The 20,186-nt window shown below is 46.5% G+C and overlaps 1 pseudogene; it reads left to right on the top strand.

The window, feature by feature from the left end:
* Positions 1 to 12,303: 12,303 nt before the first annotated feature.
* Positions 12,304 to 18,601, top strand: LOC109775189 (uncharacterized; annotated as a pseudogene).
* Positions 18,602 to 20,186: the final 1,585 nt, after the last annotated feature.

The raw sequence follows: 20,186 nt of genomic DNA, 5'->3' as shown, positions 1-20,186 counted from the left end.
ACCGGGTGGGGCCACCTATCCCGGAGGGCCCCGTGGGCTGAAAGTGGAAGGGAACCAGCCCTTAGTGGGCTGGGGCGCCCCCCCTTGGGCCTCCCCCCATGCGCCTAGGGTTGGGAACCCTAGGGGGGGAGCTTCCCCCTTGCCTTAGGGGGCAAGGCACCCCTTCCCCCCTTTGGCCGCCGCGCCCCCTTGGAGATCCCATCTCCCTGGGCCGGCGCCCCCTCCCAAGGGGGCCTATATAAAGGGGGGGGGGGAGGGAGGGCAGCAACCTACAGCTTTGGGCGCCTCCCTCCTCCCCTGCAACACCTCTCTCTCTCTCGCAGAAGCTTGGCGAAGCCCTGCCAGAGACCCGCTACATCCACCACCACGCCGTCGTGCTGCTGGATCTCCATCAACCTCTCCTTCCCCCTCGCTGGATCAAGAAGGAGGAGACGTCGGTGCATCGTACATGTGTTGAACGTGGAGGTGCCGTCCGTTCGGCACTCGGTCATCGGTGATTTGGATCACGACGAGTACGACTCCGTCATCCACGTTCATTGGAACGCTTCCGCTCGCGATCTACAAGGGTATGTAGATGCACTCCTTTCCCCTTGTTGCTAGTATACTCCATAGATGCATCTTGGTGAGCGTAGGAAAATTTTAAAATTATGCTACGATTCCCAACAGTGGTATCAGAGCCAGGCCTATGCGTAGTTACTATGCACGAGTAGAACACAAAGCAGTTGTGGGCGTTGAGTTTGCCAATTCTTCTTGCCGCTACTAGTCGTTTCTTGTTTCAGCGGCATTGTAGGATGAAGCGGCCCGGACCGACCTTACACGTACGCTTACGTGAGACTGGTTCCACCGACTGACATGCACTAGTTGCATAAGGTGGCTAGCGGGTGTCTGTCTCTCCTACTTTAGTCGGAACGGATTCGATGAAAAGGGTCCTTATGAAGGGTAAATAGAAATTGGCAAATCACGTTGTGGTCATACGTAGGTAAGAAAACGTTGTTGCTAGAAACCTACAAACCACGTAAAAACTTGCAACAACAATTAGAGGACGTCTAACTTGTTTTTGCAGCAAGTGCTATGTGATGTGATATGGCCAGAAGATGTGATGAATGATATATGTGATGTATGAGATTGATCATATTCTTGTAATAGGAATCACGACTTGCATGTCGATGAGTATGACAACCGGCAGGAGCCATAGGAGTTGTCTTTATTATTTTGCATGACCTGCGTTTCATTGAATAACGCCATGTAATTTACTTTACTTTGTTGCTAAACGCATTAGCCATACAAGTAGAAGTAATCATTGGCGTGACGACTTCATGAAGACACAATGATGGAGATCATGATGATGGAGATCATGGTGTCATGCCGGTGACGAAGATGATCATGGTGCCCCGAAGATGGAGATCAAAGGAGCATGATGATATTGGCCATATCATGTCACTATTTGATTGCATGTGATGTTTATCATGTTTTTGCATCTTATTTGCTTAGAACGACGGTAGTAAGTAAGATGATCCCTTATAATAATTTCAAGAAAGTGTTCACCCTAACTGTGCACCGTTGCGAAGGTTCGTTGTTTCGAAGCACCACGTGATGATTGGGTGTGATAGATTCTAACGTTCGAATACAACGGGTGTTGACGAGCCTAACATGTACAGACATGGCCTCGGAACACACGCAATACACTTAGGTTGACTTGACGAGCCTAGCATGTACAGACATGGCCTCGGAACACGGAGGACCGAAAGGTCGAGCATGAGTCGTATAGAAGATACGATCAACATGGAGATGTTCACCGATCTTGACTAGTCCGTCTCACGTGATGATCGGACACGGCCTAGTTAACTCGGATCATGTTTCACTTAGATGACTAGAGGGATGTCTATCTGAGTGGGAGTTCATTAAATAATTTGATTAGATGAACTTAATTATCATGAACTTAGTCTAAAATCTTTACACTATGTATTGTAGATCAAATGGCCAACGTTGTCCTCAATTTCAACGCGTTCCTAGAGAAAACCAAGCTGAAAGATGATGGCAGCAACTATACGGACTGGGTCCGGAACCTGAGGATCATCCTCATAGTAGCCAAGAAAGATTATGTCTTAGAAGCACCGCTAGGTGAAGCACCAATCCCAGAAAACCAAGACGTTATGAACGCTTGGCAGCAGCGTGCTGATGATTACTCCCTCGTTCAGTGCGGCATGCTTTACAGCTTAGAACCGGGTCTCCAAAAGCGTTTTGAGAAACATGGAGCATATGAGATGTTCGAGGAGCTGAAATTGGTTTTTCAAGCTCATGCCCGGGTCGAGAGATATGATGTCTCCGACAAGTTCTTCAGCTGTAAAATGGAGGAGAACAGTTCTGTTAGTGAGCACATACTCAGAATGTCTGGGTTGCACAACCGCTTGTCTCAGCTGGCAGTTAATCTCCCGGATGACGCGGTCATTGACAGAATCCTCCAGTCGCTTCCACCAAGCTACAAGAGCTTTGTGATGAACTACAATATGCAGGGGATGGAAAAGACCATTCCCGAGGTATATTCAATGCTGAAATCAGCGGAAGGGGAGATCAGAAAAGAACATCAAGTGTTGATGGTGAATAAAACCACTAAGTTCAAGAAGGGCAAGGGTAAGAAGAACTTCAAGAAGGACGGCAAGGGAGTTGCCGCGCCTGGTAAACTAGTTACTGGGAAGAAGTCAAAGACTGGACCCAAGCCCGAGACTGAGTACTTTTATTGCAAGGGAAGTGGTCACTGGAAGCGGAACTGCCCCAAATACTTAGCGGACAAGAAGGCCGGCAACGCCAAAGGTATATGTGATATACATGTAATTGATGTGTACCTTACCAGTACTCGTAGTAGCTCCTGGGTATTTGATACCGGTGCGGTTGCTCATATTTGTAACTCAAAACAGGAACTACGGAATAAACGGAGACTGGCGAAGGATGAGGTGACGATGCGCGTCGGGAATGGTTCCAAGGTCGATGTGATCGCCGTCGGCACGCTACCTCTGCATCTACCTACGGGATTAGTTTTAAACCTCAATAATTGTTATTTAGTGCCAGCTTTGAGCATGAACATTGTATCTGGATCTCGTTTAATTCGAGATGGCTACTCATTTAAATCCGAGAATAATGGTTGTTCTGTTTATTTGAGAAATATGTTTTATGGTCATGCCCCGCTGGTCAATGGTTTATTTTTGATGAATCTCGAACGTGATGTTACACATGTTCATAGTGTGAATACCAAAAGATGTAAAGTTGATAACGATAGTCCCACATACTTGTGGCACTACCGCCTTGGTCACATTGGTGTCAAGCGCATGAAGAAGCTCCATGCAGATGGACTTTTGGAGTCTCTTGATTACGAATCATTTGACACGTGCGAACCATGCCTCATGGGTAAGATGACCAAGACTCCATTCTCCGGAACAATGGAGCGAGCAACCAACTTATTGGAAATCATACATACCGATGTGTGCGGTCCAATGAGTGTTGAGGCTCGCGGAGGATATCGTTATGTTCTCACTCTCACTGATGATTTAAGTAGATATGGGTATGTCTACCTAATGAAACACAAGTCTGAAACCTTTGAAAAGTTCAAGGAATTTCAGAGTGAAGTTGAGAATCAACGTGACAGGAAAATAAAATTCTTACGATCAGATCGTGGTGGAGAATATTTAAGTCACGAGTTTGGTGCACACTTAAGGAAATGTGGAATAGTTTCACAACTCACGCTGCCTGGAACACCTCAGAGAAATGGTGTATCCGAACGTCGTAATCGCACTCTATTGGATATGGTGCGATCTATGATGTCTCTTACCGATTTACCGCTCTCATTTTGGGGTTATGCTTTAGAGACTGCCGCATTCACTTTAAATAGGGCACCGTCTAAATCCGTTGAGACGACACCGTATGAATTATGGTTTGGGAAGAAACCTAAGCTGTCGTTTCTAAAAGTTTGGGGATGCGATGCTTATGTCAAGAAACTTCAACCTGAAAAGCTCGAACCCAAGTCGGAAAAATGCGTCTTCATAGGATACCCTAAGGAAACTATTGGGTATACCTTCTACCTCAGATCCGAGGGCAAGATCTTCGTTGCCAAGAACATGTCCTTTCTAGAGAAGGAGTTTCTCTCGAAAGAATTGAGTGGGAGGAAAGTGGAACTTGATGAGGTGATAGTCACCCCTTCCGAACCGGAAAGTAGCGCAGCGCGGGAAAATGTTCCTGTGGTGCCTACACCGACTGGGGAGGAAGTTAATGATGATGATCATGAAGCTACAGATCAAGTCACTGAACTTCGTAGGTCCACAAGGACACGTTCCGCACCAGAGTGGTACGGCAACCCTGTCCTGGAAATCATGTTGTTAGACAACGGTGAACCTTCGAACTATGAAGAAGCGATGGCGGGCCCGGATTCCGACAAATGGCTAGAAGCCATGAAATCCGAGATAGAATCCATGTATGAAAACAAAGTATGGACTTTGACTGACTTGCCCGATGAGCGGCGAGCCATAGAAAACAAATGGATCTTTAAGAAGAAGACGGACGCGGATGGTAATGTGACCATCTACAAAGCTCAACTTGTCGCTAAGGGTTATCGACAAGTTCAAGGGGTTGACTACGATGAGACTTTCTCACCCGTAGCGAAGCTGAAGTCTGTCCAAATCATGTTAGCAATTGCCGCATACTATGATTATGAGATATGGCAGATGGACGTCAAAACGGCATTCCTTAATGGCTTCCTTAAGGAAGAGTTGTATATGATGCAGCCGGAAGGTTTTGTCGATCCTAAGAATGCTAACAAAGTATGCAAGCTCCAGCGCTCAATCTATGGGCTGGTGCAAGCATCTCGGAGTTGGAACATTTGCTTTGATGAGATGATCAAAGCGTTTGGGTTTACACAGACTTATGGAGAAGCCTGTGTTTACAAGAAAGTGAGTGGGAGCTCTGTAGCATTTCTCATATTATATGTGGATGACATACTATTGATGGGAAATGATATAGAATTCTTGGAAAGTATAAAGGCCTATTTGAATAAGTGTTTTTTAATGAAGGACCTTGGAGAAGCTGCTTATATATTAGGCATCAAGATCTCTAGAGATAGATCGAGACGCCTCATTGGTCTTTCACAGAGTACATACCTTGACAAGATATTGAAGAAGTTCAATATGGATCAGTCCAAGAAGGGGTTCTTGCCTGTATTGCAAGGTGTGCAGTTGAGCACGGCTCAATGCCCGACCACAGCAGAAGATATAGAAAAGATGAGTGTCATCCCCTATGCCTCGGCCATAGGGTCTATTATGTATGCCATGCTGTGTACCAGACCTGATGTAAACCTTGCCGTAAGTTTGGTAGGAAGATATCAAAGTAATCCCGGCATGGAACACTGGACAACGGTCAAGAATATCCTGAAGTACCTGAAGAGGACTAAGGATATGTTTCTCGTTTATGGAGGTGACGAAGAGCTCGTCGTAAAGGGTTACGTCGACGCTAGCTTCGACACAGATCTGGATGACTCGAAGTCACAGACCGGATACGTGTATATTTTGAATGGAGGAGCAGTAAGCTGGTGCAGTTGCAAGCAAAGCGTCGTGGCGGGATCTACATGTGAAGCGGAGTACATGGCAGCCTCGGAGGCAGCACAGGAAGCAGTCTGGATGAAGGAGTTCATTACCGACCTAGGGGTGATTCCCAATGCGTCGGGCCCGATGACTCTCTTCTGTGACAACACTGGAGCCATTGCCCTTGCGAAGGAGCCCAGGTTTCACAGGAAGACCAGGCATATCAAGCGTCGCTTCAACTCCATTCGTGAAAGTGTTCAAAATGGAGACATAGATATTTGTAAAGTACATACGGACCTGAATGTAGTAGATCCGTTGACTAAACCTCTCCCTAGGGCAAAACATGATCAACACCAGGACGCAATGGGTGTTCGATTCATCACAATGTAACTAGATTATTGACTCCAGTGCAAGTGGGAGACTGTTGGAAATATGCCCTAGAGGCAATAATAAATGGTTATTATTATATTTCTTTGTTCATGGTAATTGTCTATTATTCATGCTATAATTGTATTGTCCGGAAATCGTAATACATGTGTGAATACATAGACAACAACGTGTCCCTAGTAAGCCTCTAGTTGACTAGCTCGTTGATCAACAGATAGTCATGGTTTCCTGACTATGGACATTGGATGTCATTGATAACGGGATCACATCATTAGGAGAATGATGTGATGGACAAGACCCAATCCTAAGCATAGCATAAAAGATCGTGTAGTTTCGTTTGCTAGAGCTTTTCCAATGTCAAGTATCTTTTCCTTAGACCATGAGATCGTGCAACTCCCGGATACCGTAAGAGTGCTTTGGGTGTGCCAAACGTCACAACGTAACTGGGTGACTATAAAGGTGCACTACGGGTATCTCCGAAAGTGTCTGTTGGGTTGGCACGGATCGAGACTGGGATTTGTCACTCCGTGTGACGGAGTGGTATCTCTGGGCCCACTCGGTAATGCGTCATCATAATGAGCTCAATGTGACTAAGGCGTTAGTCACGGGATCATGCATTGCGGTACGAGTAAAGAGACTTGCCGGTAACGAGATTGAACAAGGTATTGGGATACCGACGATCGAATCTCGGGCAAGTAACATACCGATTGACAAAGGGAATTGCATACGGATTGATTGAATCCTCGACACCGTGGTTCATCCGATGAGATCATCGTGGAACATGTGGGAGCCAACATGGGTATCCAGATCCCGCTATTGGTTATTGATCGGAGAGGCGTCTCGGTCATGTCTGCATGTCTCCCGAACCCGTAGGGTCTACACACTTAAAGTTCAGTGACGTTAGGGTTGTAGAGATATATGTATGCGGAAACCCGAAAGTTGTTCGGAGTCCCGAATGAGATCCCGGACGTCACGAGAGGTTCCGGAATGGTCCGGAGGTAAAGAATTATATATAGGAAGTCCAGTTTCGGCCACCGGGAAAGTTTCGGGGGTTACCGGGATTGTATCGGGACCACCGGAAGGGTCCCGGGGGTCCACCGGGTGGGGCCAGCTATCCCGGAGGGCCCCGTGGGCTGAAAGTGGAAGGGAACCAGCCCTTAGTGGGCTGGGGCGCCCCCCCTTGGGCCTCCCCCCATGCGCCTAGGGTTGGGAACCCTAGGGGGGGGAGCTTCCCCCTTGCCTTGGGGGGCAAGGCACCCCTTCCCCCCTTTGGCCGCCGCCCCCCTTGGAGATCCCATCTCCCTGGGCCGGCGTCCCCTCCCAAGGGGGCCTATATAAGGGGGGGGGGAGGGAGGGCAGCAACCTACAGCTTTGGGCGCCTCCCTCCTCCCCTGCAACACCTCTCTCTCTCGCAGAAGCTTGGCGAAGCCCTGCCAGAGACCCGCTACATCCACCACCACGCCGTCGTGCTGCTGGATCTCCATCAACCTCTCCTTCCCCCTTGCTGGATCAAGAAGGAGGAGACGTCGCTGCACCATACGTGTGTTGAACGCGGAGGTGCCGTCCGTTCGGCACTCGGTCATCGGTGATTTGGATCACGGCGAGTACGACTCCGTCATCCATGTTCATTGGAACGCTTCCTCTCGCGATCTACAAGGGTATGTAGATGCACTCCTTTCCCCTCGTTGCTAGTATACTCCATAGATGCATCTTGGTGAGCGTAGGAAAATTTTAAAATTATGCTACAATTCCCAACATTTAGAGACGACTGCATTCACGTTAAATAGGGCACCATCAAAATCCGTTGAGACGACGCCTTATGAACTATGGTTTGGCAAGAAACCAAAGTTGTCATTTCTTAAAGTTTGGGGCTGCGATGCTTATGTGAAAAAGCTTCAACCTGATAAGCTCGAACCCAAATCGGAGAAATGTGTCTTCATAGGATACCCAAAGGAGACTGTTGGGTACACCTTCTATCACAGATCCGAAGGCAAGACATTCGTTGCTAAGAATGGATCCTTTCTAGAGAAGGAGTTTCTCTCGAAAGAAGTGAGTGGGAGGAAAGTAGAACTTGATGAGGTAACCGTACCTGCTCCCTTATTGGAAAGTAGTTCATCACAGAAACCGGTTCCTGTGACGTCTATACCAATTAGTGAGGAAGTTAATGATGATGATCATGGAACTTCAGATCAAGTTGTTACTGAACCTCGTAGGTCAACCAGAGTAAGATCCGCACCAGAGTGGTACGGTAATCCTGTTCTGGAGGTTATGTTACTAGACCATGACGAACCTACGAACTATGAAGAAGCGATGGTGAGCCCAGATTCTATGAGAACAAAGTGTGGACTTTGGTTGACTTGCCCGATGATCGGCAAGCCATTGAGAATAAATGGATCTTCAAGAAGAAGACTGACACTGACGGTAATGTTACTGTCTATAAAGCTCGACTTGTTGCAAAAGGTCTTCGACAAGTTCAAGGGATTGACTACGATGAGACCTTCTCACCCGTAGCGATGCTTAAGTCTGTCCGAATCATGTTAGCAATTGCCGCATTTTATGATTATGAAATTTGGCAAATGGATGTAAAAACTGCATTCCTGAATGGATTTCTGGAAGAAGAGTTGTATATGATGCAACTGGAAGGTTTTGTCGATCCAAAGGGAGCTAACAAAGTGTGCAAGCTCCAGCGATCCATTTATGGACTGGTGCAAGCCTCTCGGAGTTGGAATAAACGCTTTGATAGTGTGATCAAAGCATTTGGTTTTGTACAGACTTTTGGAGAAGCCTGTATTTACAAGAAAGTGAGTGGGAGCTCTGTAGCATTTCTGATATTATATGTGGATGACATATTGTTGATTGGAAATGATATAGAATTTCTGGATAGCATAAAGGGATACTTGAATAAGAGTTTTTCAATGAAGGACCTCGGTGAAGCTGCTTATATATTGGGCATAAAGATCTATAGAGATAGATCAAGACGCTTAATTGGACTTTCAGAAAGCACATACCTTGACAAAGTTTTGAAGAAGTTCAAAATGAATCAAGCAAAGAAAGGGTTCTTGCCTGTGTTACAAGGTGTGAAGTTGAGTAAGACTCAATGCCCGACCACTTCAGAAGATAGAGAGAAGATGAAAGATGTTCCCTATGCTTCAGCCATAGGCTCTATCATGTATGCAATGCTGTGTACCAGACCTGATGTGTGCCTTGCTATAAGTCTAGCAGGGAGGTACCAAAGTAATCCAGGAGTGGATCACTGGACAGCGGTCAAGAACATCCTGAAATACCTGAAAAGGACTAAGGATATGTTTCTCGTTTATGGAGGTGACAAAGAGCTAGTCGTAAATGGTTACGTCCATGCAAGCTTTGACACTGATCCGGACGATTCTAAATCGCAAACCGGATACGTGTTTACATTGAACGGTGGAGCTGTCAGTTGGTGCAGTCCTAAACAAAGTGTCGTGGCGGGATCTACGTGTGAAGAGGAGTACATAGCTGCTTCGGAAGCAGCAAATGAAGGAGTCTGGATGAAGGAGTTCATATCCGATCTAGGTGTCATACCTAGTGCATCGGGTCCAATGAAAATCTTTTGTGACAATACTGGTGCAATTGCATTGGCGAAGGAATCCAGATTTCACAAGAGAACCAAGCACATCAAAAGACGCTTCAATTCCATCCGGGATCTAGTCCAGGTGGGAGACATAGAAATTTGCAAGATACATACGGATCTGAATGTTGCAGACCCATTGACTAAGCCTCTTCCACGAGCAAAACATGATCAACACCAAGACTCCATGGGTGTTAGAATCATTACTATGTAATCTAGATTATTGACACTAGTGCCAGTGGGAGACTGAAGGAAATATGCCCTAGAGGCAATAATAAAGTTATTATTTATTTCCTTATATCATGATAAATGTTTATTATTCATGCTAGAATTGTATTAACCGGAAACATAATACTTGTGTGAATACATAGACAAACATAGTCTCACTAGTATGCCTCTACTTGACTAGCTCGTTGATCAAACATGGTTATGTTTCCTAACCATAGACATGAGTTGTCATTTGATTAACGGGATCACATCATTAGGAGAATGATGTGATTGACTTGACCCATTCCGTTAGCTTAGCACTCGATCGTTTAGTATGTTGCTATTGCTTTCTTCATGACTTATACATGTTCCTATGACTATGAGATTATGCAACTCCCGTTTACCGGAGGAACACTTTGTGTGCTACCAAACATCACAAGGTAACTGGGTGATTATAAAGGTGCTCTACAGGTGTCTCCGAAGGTACTTGTTGGGTTGGCGTATTTCGAGACTAGGATTTGTCACTCCGATTGTCGGAGAGGTATCTCTGGGCCCACTCGGTAATGCACATCACTTAAGCCTTGCAAGAATTGCAACTAATGAGTTAGTTGCGGGATGATGTATTACGGAACGAGTAAAGAGACTTGCCGGTAACGAGATTGAACTAGGTATTGAGATACCGACGATCGAATCTCGAGCAAGTAACATACCGATGACAAAGGGAACAACGTATGTTGTTATGCGTTTTGACCGATAAAGATCTTCGTAGAATATGTGGGAGCCAATATGAGCATCCAGGTTCCGCTATTGGTTATTGACCGGAGACGTGTCTCGGTCATGTCTACATAGTTCTCGAACCCGTAGGGTCCGCACGCTTAAAGTTTCGATGACGTATTATGAGTTTATGAGTTTTGATGTACCGAAGGTAGTTCGGAGTCCCGGATGTGATCATGGACATGACGAGGAGTCTCGAAATGGTCGAGACATAAAGATTGATATATTGGAAGCCTATATTTGGATATCGGAAATGTTCCGGGTGAGATCGGTATTTTACCGGAGTACCGGAGGGGTTACCGGAACCCCCCGGGGGTTTAATGGGCCATAGTGGGCCTTAGTGGAGAAGAGGAGAGGCGGCCAGGGCAAGGCCGCACGCCCCTCCCCCTCTAGTCCGAATAGGACAAGGAGAGGGGGGCGGCGCCCCCCCCTTTCCTTCCTCTCTCCCTCCTCTTTCCCCCTTCTCCTAATCCAACAAGGAAAGGGAGGGAGTCCTACTCCCGGTGGGAGTAGGACTCCTCCTGCGCGCCCCTCCTGGCCGGCCGCACCTCCCCCCTTGCTCCTTTATATACGGGGGCAGGGGGGCACCCCAAAGACACAACAATTAATTTGATCTTTTAGCCGTGTGCGGTGCCCCCCTCCACCATAGTCCACCTCGATAATACTGTAGCGGTGCTTAGGCGAAGCCCTGCATCGACAGAACATCATCATCGTCACCACGCCATCGTGCTGACGAAACTCTCCCTCAACACTCGGCTAGATCGCAGTTCGAGGGACGTCATCGGGCTGAACGTGTGCTGAACTCGGAGGTGCCGTGCGTTCGGTACTTGATCGGTCGGATCGTGAAGACGTACGACTACATCAACCGCGTTGTGCTAACGCTTCCGCTTACGGTCTACGAGGGTACGTGGACAACACTCTCCCCTCTCGTTGCTATGCATCACCATGATCTTGCGTGTGCATAGGAATTTTGTTGAAATTACTACGTTCCACAACAGGAAGAGGGTAATTATCTCACACCCGGTAGCAGTAATTACGAGCAAGGCATGGCATCTCTGAAGAGCATGGCACCACCACGGGCACCGACACCACATGCTCCAGGATCATATGGTTGATCCATCTTAGTGGGAAGACTGGTAGGGTTCCAAGTGGCAATGTTACCATACGACCGATGTTCCCCTCCATGGTAATAGTTGAAAGATCCTTCCAGTATGTCCCTACTTAAGTTTGACCTTTCACCAACAAGAAAATTGTGCCTCTCTTCCGCCTCGTTCTCGACCTTCTGAGATACATCCTATACTTATGAAGTGGCAAGTGGAAGGTCTTATTTAGGCAATCTTTAATTTGTAACATTTAGAAAATACGGAGATAGGAAAAATACATGATCATAGTGTCATGTCCACTTGGTTTCTACATGATTGTGTGTGCACCATTGTCATTATGTGTGAAGCACATAAATTATTCTAATGGACGACTGCATGAGTTGTTGGATAGAAATAGGCCATTTGTTTATTGTAAGTTTGTGTGAGTGATTGACTTCCTATCCTTTACCTCATAGATTAGATATTGAAGAGAAAATTCGGCACTATCTACAGTTTATTATGATAGGTAACCAACCTAGTTACTAGAAGGATTACGACGAAAGCCAATACTATAGGTACTAGGAAATTGACGACGAGACTTAATTAGCAAAATGAGACCAATCCTAGTTACTAGAAAAAAATTCTACCAAGCTTCACCACCATCGCCATCACACCCCGCCCGACCATGAAAGTTCTGATCGTTAAGAAGGCCAAGCATTTGTTGTACGCTAAGGATGGAAAGGATGTTATCAACTACCTCTCTGCCATTGGGTAACTTCTAGATGGGTCATGTAAGTTACACATGGGACCCAAAAGGAAATAGGAAAGTAAATAGGTTGTGCAACTGGCTAACTGCTAGATGGGTTATGCCAGTTACACATGGGACCCTCAAGGAAAAAGGAAAGTAATACACAAACCTTCTCCCCCGCGAAATCGCATTGTGGTATCCACACACTAAATAAACACCCTGTCCGTCTCTCTTCCTTCACCCTTGTCTAGTAATATTGTTTATCTACTATCTATAAATAAGTTTCCTTCTTGGACATTAAGCGAAAGAAGCATATTCACCAGACTCCATGTGTACTTAGGCAGTTCCCGATGTCTCCATATCGGTTCCTCTGAGCCAGAGGCTAGATTCCCAGTGGGTGAGATGTTTACACTGGAAACGAATTCATAGGCAAAAGCAATCCGCGATTGTGTTTGTCTCTACCCACAAAGGTGCTTCCACTACTATGAATGCCTCTGTTTGCCCCCAACAGATTGCCATGCATCATGCTCATGTAGGTTGACTAGCTACGGGAATGGCTGTAACCAAATGCATCCCACCATCATGAGCCATTCGACATGTTTGCATATGAACTGGAGGAGGAAGAGGGCCACTATCTCACACCTGGCCGCAATGATGACGACCCAGGCATGGCATCTCTGAAGAGCATGGCACCACCATGGGCACCCGCACCACACGCTTCGGGCACGGATGGACGACCCATCTTCATGGGAAGACTGGTAGGGTTTGAAGAGGCTACATTTGTGGACGGCTCATGTACCCCATGTCACTGGTAGTATTTGAAAGCTCCTTCCAATGTGCCCCTACTTAAGTTCCACGTTTCAGAAGCAAGTTGATTGTGCCTCTCTTCCACGTCATTCTCGGCCCTTCCTAAATACACCCTGTACTTCTGAAATGAAAAGTGGAAGGTCTTATTTTGGGATTTTTTTATTTTGTAGCATTTAGAAAATACGGTGATAGGAAAAATACATGATCATAGTGTCATGTCCACTTGGTTTCCACATGATTGTGTGTGCACCATTTTCGTTGTGTGTGAAGCACCAAAATTTCTTGGTGGGACTCCCACATGAGTTGTTGGATAGAAATATGCCATTTATTTATTGCAATGTTGCTCGAGTGACTGACTTCCTTTCCTTTACCTCTTAGGTTAGATATTCTAGAGAAAACTTGCCACTATCTACAATTTATCATGATAGGTAACCAATCCTAGTTACTAGAAAGATCACGATGAAAACCAATCCTATAGGTACTAGAAAATTCTCAAAGACACTTAATTAACAAGATGCTAATTACTAAAAAAACAATTCCATGAGCAGCCACCACCATCGGGATCATGCCCGACCCGACCATGAAAGTTCTGATCGATAAGAAGGCCAAGCATGTGTTGTACGTTGAGGCTGAAAAGGATGTGGTCAAGTACCTATCTAGCCTCTGGGTAACTGCTAGATGGGTTATGTAAGTTACAACAGGACCTACAAGGAATAGGAAAGTAAATTTGGTTATGCCACCAGGTAACTGCTAGATGGGTTATGTCAGTTACACATGTGACCTAGAAGGAAAAAAAAGAAAGTAATACACAAACCTTCTCCCCCGCCAAATCACATAGATCTGGGATCCACACACCAAAGAAACACCCTCTTAGTCTCTCTTCCGTCTCCCTTATCTAGTAATATTATCTATCTACTATCAATATATAAGTTTCCTTCTTGGGCCATTATGCCAAAGAAGTGTATTTGCGAGACTTGAGTTGTGCATAGGTATATTCCTGTGTCTCCATATGGGTTTTTCTGAGCCGAAAATTGGAGTCCCACTGGGCCAGATGGTCGTAATGGAAACTAATCCACTGACAAAAGCATACCACGATTGTGTTTGTCTCTGTAGGCAAAGGAGCTCACACTACTATAAACGCCTGTATTTGCCCCCAACATATTGCCACACAACATGCTTAGGGACGATGACTCACCATCGGAATGGCTGGAACCAAATGTACCTCACGTCCCCGAGACATTTGACATGTTTTCGTATGAGCTGGAGGAGGGAAGAGGGCCACTATTTCACACCCGGCAGTAGTTATGATGACCCAGGCATGGCATCTCTGAAGTGCATGGCGCCACCAAGTACACCCTCACCACACGCTACGACATGGATGGATGACCCATCCTTGTGGGAAGACTAGTAGGGTTCCAAGAGGCAATGTTTGCGGACTGCTAATCTAACCCATGTCCAAGGTAATAGTTGAGCGCTCCTTACAGTATGTCCCTATTTAAGTTCCACATTTCATCAGCAAGCAGATTGCGCCTCTCTTCTGCCTCATTCTCGGCCCTTTTGAGATAAAACATGTAGTTCTAAAGTGACAAGTGGAAGGTCTTATTTAGGAATCATTAATTCTAGCATTTAAAAAATACGGAGATCGGAAAATTACATGATAGTAGTGTCATGTCCACTGCTTGGTTTCCACATGATTGTGTGTGCACCATTTTTGTTTTGCATGAAGCACAAAAATTAGTTTGATGGACAACCGCATGAGTTATTGGATAGAAGTAGGCCATAAGTTTATTGCAATGTTGGTCGAGTGACTAATTTCCTTTCATTTACCTCTTAGATTACATATTAAAGAGAAAACTTTCCACTATCTCCAATTTATCACCACAAGTAACCAATCCTAGTCACTAGAAAGATTACGATGAAAAAAATCTTATAGGTACTAGGAAATTAATGAAGGGACTTAATTAGAAAGACGATAACCAATCCTAATTACTAGGAAAATCATTCTATCAGCAGCCACCAGCATCGTTATCATGCCCGGCCCAACCATGAAAGTTATGATCGATAACAAGGCTAGCGTGTGTTGTAACCTTTGTCCGAGAAGGATGTTGTCAAGTACCTCTATGGCCTCTTGGTACCCGCTAGATGGGTTATGTAAGTTACACATGGGACCTACATGAAAAAAGAAAGTAAAATGGGTTATGCCACTGGGTTACTGCTTGATGGGCTATGTAAGTTACACATGGGACCCATAAGGAAAAAGGAAAGTAATACACAACCCTTCTCCCCCACCAAGTCGCATAGATGTGGGACCTGCAAACTAAAAAACACCTTCTTTGTCTCTCTTCCTTAGCCCTTATGTAGTAATGTTGTTTATCTACTATCTATATATAAGTTTCCTTTTTGGGCCATTAAACCAAATAAGCACATTCGCTAGACTGAAGGTGTAACTAGGCGATTCCCGGTGTCTCCATAAGGGTCCTCTGAGCCGGAGGCTGGAGCCTATTGGGCGAGATGGCTACACTGTAACTGATTCACTGGAAAAAAGCATCTCGCGATTGTGTCTGCCTCTGTCCACAAAGGAGCTACCACTACTATGGATGCCTCTGTTTGCCCCCAATGGATTGTCACACACCATGTTGATGTAGGGTGACTCGCCATGGGATTGGCTAGAACCAAATGCATCCCACACTCCTAAGCCATTTCACATGTTTGCATATGAGCTGGACGAGGAAGAGGTCCACTGTCTCGCACTCAGCACCAGTGAGGACAAAATATACCTCGAGCAATGATTGGTGCAATCACATAATGGGCTATTAGTAGGCCAGATGCAAAGTTGAGCCATAAATGGGACCAATCATACCACGGGCCTTGAGCAGCCAGTGAAGAGGCCGAAAGTCACTTCGGACCAGAAATTGGGTGAAACATATCATAGACCGTTAAAAGGCCAAAAGTGACACCGTATCAAAAATGGCCCAATTGTACCAGGGGCCACTAATAGGTCGTAATAAACGTTGGTCCAAAATGGGTCACTGCACAATGAGCCTTTAAGAGGCCAATAGAGACACTAGGCCTTAATTGGGCCCAAAAATATAGTGGACCTTTAACGGGCCAGGTCTGCATACGAGCTGTTATTCGGCAGAAGGACATGGCAAATTTTTAATGGTCCCACCCACTAGTATCTGACCAAATCTTGTGGGCCCTTGATTGGGCCGGCCATTTAACCTAAACGAGCCACTGTTGGGTCGTTCCACGTGTTGATGTTTCATTGGCGCGTCTTGTACAATGAATTGATGACAACTGTCACAATGCAGAGCTATTGAGTGGTTCCATTGGCGAATGAGAAATTCTACCTCGAGAAGAAGGTCGACGACCTGCGGACGCGCCTCCTCCGGGAGCGCAACTGGACTCACCACTGCATTCTTCAGCAGCAGCAGCAGCAGCGGCAGCGGCAGCAGGACTGGCCGCCGGGCCGGCACTGCATTGGCCGGAGGGAGCTCCATGGCGGCGAGCAGCTCCCCAGGCTGCCTGGTCCAGGCGGCGGCGGCGGCGATGGAGGCGGTCTCGAGCGCGAGAGCAAGGCCTCTGCTGCGTCTGTCTCTTCACAAGGTACTGATAAAATGTTCATCAGACGCAATTGCAGAGCGTATGGTTGCTTAAATGGTTCTTGCATTTTCACTCTGAATTACATTTCCCATAAGTTTGCTAACAAATGGTTCTTGCGTATATAGTTTACTCTGAACATTGTGAAGAACAACAGTAGCAACAACAACAACTCGTATTTTTTTCTTTCTGATTTTGAATCTTTGGACAGGCGAGGAGACTGATCAGAGCAGAAGAAGCAGCCACTCTTTTGAAAATCTTAGGCCTCCAGAACGGAAAATCTGCTGGAGCAGTCCAAACAAGCTCTCAGAGGAGCTCATCAAGCTGACGGTGACCATCTTCCACAAGCTGAGCAGGACAACGAATCATGCAGACTCGGAGCTGGAGCTGAGCAGCGCGCCCAAGCTCAACATCACATCCTGCATAGGCTCCTCCAGAAGCCTCGCCCCCAAGCTGTCGTCGTCGTCGTCGAGCGACAGCGCGGCGCCGCCCATCCGCTCTGCCAAGAGCCGTGCAGCAGCGCCACCGCAGTGCGGCGGCGACGAAGGGGAGGCGGCCGGCCGGTGCAATAGGTTCGTCGAGTTCACCCGGAGCTCGTTCGACGCGAGCCGCGTGTCGCTGTGCCTCGCTGACATCAAGAACTTGAGGTCAGAGTGTGAGGCCCTGATCATCGTCATTGCCAGAGGACGGACTCATTTTAATTTGTTGCAGTGTATTGAAATTTTATCTTTGTTTCTTCAGAGTGCTGATGAACAAGCTGTGCACCGTGGATCCGAGCTTCCTGACCAACAAGCAGAAGCTGGCCTTCTGGCTCAACATCTACAACTTCTGCGTGATGCATGTACGATTTTAAGATGAGCTGATTACTGACTAACACATGAACACCATTAATCAGTTAATTGGTGAATACAACTTTGCATCATATATAACCTGATGATATAGATAACCCGAGAAGAAATTAACTGTCAATTTTGCAATGTTATCAAATCTTCAGGCATTTCTTCAGCACGGTCTGCCTCCATCGCCGGACAAGCTGCTGGCCCTGCTGAATCAGGCTTCAGTGAATGTGGGAGGAAGGGTGCTAAGCGTCCTGTCGATCGAGCGTCTGTTCCTCAGGCACCCCCCTGTTGAAGGCAACAAGCAGGTAACAAATCTACCCAGCGAATTCCACATCAATCTTGTAACCGGATTGATGTTCTTGATCTTACAGATTAATCAAATTATACAGTCGTATTATTTAACCTGAACATTTTGGATGTATGGAAATTGGCTGAGAAGGGGATGATGATGGAGGAAGGGGAGCGGGATATGGAGCTCTGCTACGGGCTAGGGTACCCTGAACCCAACGTCGTCTTCGCGCTCTGCAGGGGCAGCCGCTCCTCGCCACCCGTACGTGTCAGCTCGATCGATCGCCATTGCCAACTGTTCTTGCTGAGCTTGACATGATCGACGACGCACGAAGTGCAGGTCCGGGTGTACACGGCGGAGGAGGTGTCGAGCGAGCTGGAGGCGGCCAAGGTGGAGTAACTGGAGCGGTGCGTCCGGGTCGCCGGCGCGAGGCGGAAGAAGACGAAGTCGAAGGCCGCGGCGGCGGCGGCGGCGACGATCGTGCTGCAGAAGCTGCTGCACTGGCACATGCGGTGCTTCGCCGACGACGTGGAGTCGCTGCTGGAGCCACAGTCAGCTCCCGCGCGCCACCGGGGCGCCCGAGCTCAAGAGGGCCATCAGGGAGCTACTCCACCGCGGCAGGCCTCCGACGCCGGAGAAGATGGTGGAGATCGAGCCTTACGACGCCGACTTCAGATACCTACTGCCCCTCGTCTCGTGAATGCATATACTGCGGTGCCGAGTACATAGTGGTAGCACGGATTAGGCTGCATATATATATGGTGCCGTGCTGTCACCGAGTATGTACGTGTTGCTGCGTACAGTTAACTTATTTTTGTGTAGTTATTATATTTCATAATGTGTATATGTACGTGTGGTAGATGCATGAAGAGATCAGATGAAAATAAATGGACGTTGCTAGCGAGCGCCCGAGCGCTTGTTGATGGCGATACTGTGAAGAGGGTTGCAGAGGTTGTTTCATGATGCTCAAACAAAAGAGGATGTACTGTGACATTTTAGAAATCAGAAGTATATAGATTAGAATGTAATGAGCCATCCATCTCATGGTAGTGATTGGACAATCTTCAATCTGAAACACAAAAAGTTTGCTGCTGAGGCGAGAAACATTACACTTGGCTTAGCTACAGATGGATTCAACCCATTTGGCCACGAGAGCGCCACATACAGCATGTGGCCAGTGCTTGTTATTCCTTACAACATGACACCAAATGTCTGCACCAAAAAATCAAACTACATGCTCATCCCAGGTCCAAAAAGTCCCGATAAGGATTTTAATTTATTCATGGAGCCTCTTGTGAAGAAACTTCAAAAGCTATGGAGGGGTGTTCCTCAGCAGTCCACTAGCTGATTTCTTTCTGCGTGTTGTTATAATTTGGTGCATCCATGACTATCTGGCTTTAGACACTATGTCAGGGCGAAAGACACATGGTTACAATGCATGTGTTCGTTGTGACAAGAATCCACTGTCATACACAATATTTAGCAAGACCTGTTACATTGGATACCGTTGTTTCTTTGCCAAGGATAAGCCGTGTCCTACAAAATACTAAAGACTTGTGTTCAATGCGACTCATGAAAACCGTGATGCGCCAAACAGGCTCACCAACGGTGAGTTGCAGGAGAATGTACAGAATGTTAGGCATATTACACCAGGAAACCATCCTGATAATGGTAGCGGGAAAAAAAGCGTGGCAGGGCAGAAAAGAGATTATTGTTTACCCGCAGGTCCACTTTGTGGGATTTGGAGTATTGGAAAGATTCGGATTTGCGGCATAATCTTGATGTGATGCACATCGAGAAAAATATATGTGACAGTATTATCGGCACACTTCTTAATATCGAAGGCAAGATGAAAGATATCTTAAAATCTAGGATTGATTTGACCCACCTGGATATCAAATCCGATTTGCAGGTGAAAGATGATGGTGCATCACGGGATATGGCACCAGCTGTGTATGTCTTGGACAAGGTAAAAAGAAAAGAATTCTGCAAGGTGCTGTCACATGTGAGATTCCCACATGGATTTGCTTCCAACCTTGAATGGATCGCAGATGAAAACAAAGGTGCAAGAGCTGAAAACTCATGACTGCCACGTCCTACTTCAAAGGGTTTTACCTGTTATCCTTAGAGGATTGGGCCGCGCTGACTTATACAGAGCAGTTGCAGAGTTGGAACAATTCTTCACAGAACTCTACAGTAGAAATATCAGGACATATGCTGTCGAGCGTCCTAGAGACAAGATACCAACTATCCTATGCGACCTTGAGAATACATATCCTTCAGCC

The sequence above is a fragment of the Aegilops tauschii genome, chromosome 3 (assembly GCF_002575655.3).
Source record: "Aegilops tauschii subsp. strangulata cultivar AL8/78 chromosome 3, Aet v6.0, whole genome shotgun sequence".
NCBI lineage: Eukaryota > Viridiplantae > Streptophyta > Magnoliopsida > Poales > Poaceae > Aegilops > Aegilops tauschii.
Note: the sequence above shows the minus strand (reverse complement) of the source record. Positions and strands in the feature narration are given on the sequence as shown.